This window comes from Ipomoea triloba, chromosome 1 (assembly GCF_003576645.1).
Source record: "Ipomoea triloba cultivar NCNSP0323 chromosome 1, ASM357664v1".
NCBI classification, from domain to species: Eukaryota; Viridiplantae; Streptophyta; class Magnoliopsida; order Solanales; family Convolvulaceae; genus Ipomoea; species Ipomoea triloba.
This window is the reverse complement of record NC_044916.1, coordinates 14,981,714-14,983,216: the sequence shown is the minus strand read 5'-3', so window position 1 is coordinate 14,983,216 and position 1,503 is coordinate 14,981,714. Positions and strand designations below refer to the sequence as shown.

The following is a 1,503-nucleotide window of genomic DNA, read 5'->3' as shown; positions in this document are numbered from 1 at the left end:
GCACACAAAATTAGGGAAAAAATCCCAACTGATATTGATGCTCTAAGAGCATCCATAGCAATAGATATTTGGGAGTGCTTGTACAGATGGAGTGGAGAGAATGAAAAAAGAGAAAATTTGAGTTCATCCGCATATCATGGGTTATTGGAACCGTGCAAAGGAGAGAGAAAATTGAAAGAAAATTGGGCCAAGCGTGTGTGGACTCCAAGTGCGTCCAACGGGTGCATTTGAACAAAGGCTTTGTTTATTATTATTATTTTTCTCACTACCATTTTCTAGGATTGTTATGCCGTGGACCCAGGTTTACCTTGCAAGGTGGACCTGGGTCTACATTCACATACACTATACTCTACATTCACAATTTGTAAACTCCACATTCACACATTCAAAACTCTATATTCACAGCTTCTATACTCCACATTCACAACTTGAGAACTCCACATTCACACATTACAGGGCTACAAGTTGCTAGAACTTCTTAACTATATTACAGATTCACACATGTATAACTCTACATTCACGATTTCTATACTCCATATTCACAATTTGAAACCTCCACATTCACACATTTCTGGGCAACTCTACATTCACACAATCATAAATCTACATTCACGATTTCTATACTCTACATTCACACTTTGAAACCTCTACATTTACACATTTTTGGACAACTCTATATTCAGCAATATGTTTACTAATAAATAAAAAAAAAAAAAAACAAAAATGATGTAGTTTTGAACCCAGGTCCGTGGACCTCACAGCATAATTTGCCCATTTTCTAATCACACTTACAAAAACTCCTTTAAAAAAAAAAAAAAAAAGGCAAAAACACTCCATTGAAATGTAGTCACTAGTCAGGTCATCTCCTCTCCGGCTTTTATGCCAATTCTTGTCATATGCATCTCTACAGATTTATCTATCTTTGCCCGTTTATCTCTGCCAAACAGGAATATATATTCAGCAAATCCACAGTAGTGTTCCAGATGATCTGCTAGGTTAACCGGAAGATCTGTTGGAGCCTGGTATGCTATATTTTAATCCATTGTCTGCTAATCAAAACCACCACTACTATACTGCTGATAAATTGTTGTGAATTACTCCGTATTTTTTTAAAGCACAGGTTAGTATAGTAGGTTTACTGGTTTAGCGGTTTAGGACCTTAGGCTTACTTAAGAGAAATGGAATTTAGAGAAAGATAAATAGAAGTTGTTTTTACCTTTACATTTCTCCAATTTGAAAATAGAATGGGGAGTAGAAGACGAGAGAAAGGAGAACTGGAGAGTTGAATTAATAGCAGCCTAAATCTCTCAATACGGGGAGAAATTTATTAAATTGTTTTAATAGTTCAATTGGATGATGTATATGAGTGATGTATAAGTCCTTTTACGCTTACGAACATTTGTGAATTTGGCTACTTCAATTAACATGGAGTTGAGCTTCAGTTAGTTTATGTTATAGTTATGGTTTTTTTTTTTTTTTTTTTTTTTTTAAAAAAACTTTTTT

The 1,503-nt window shown here is 34.6% G+C and overlaps 1 protein-coding gene across 1 annotated transcript in view; it reads left to right on the top strand.

Moving 5' to 3' along the window:
* Positions 1 to 852: 852 nt before the first annotated feature.
* LOC116012760 (DEAD-box ATP-dependent RNA helicase 58, chloroplastic) overlaps positions 853 to 1,503 on the top strand; it is a 5,628-nt gene continuing 4,977 nt past the window's right edge. Inside the window, exon 1 of the mRNA XM_031252445.1 lies at positions 853 to 1,022. The gene's annotated coding sequence lies outside the window, so the exon portion shown is untranslated. The remainder of the gene's footprint in view (positions 1,023 to 1,503) is intronic.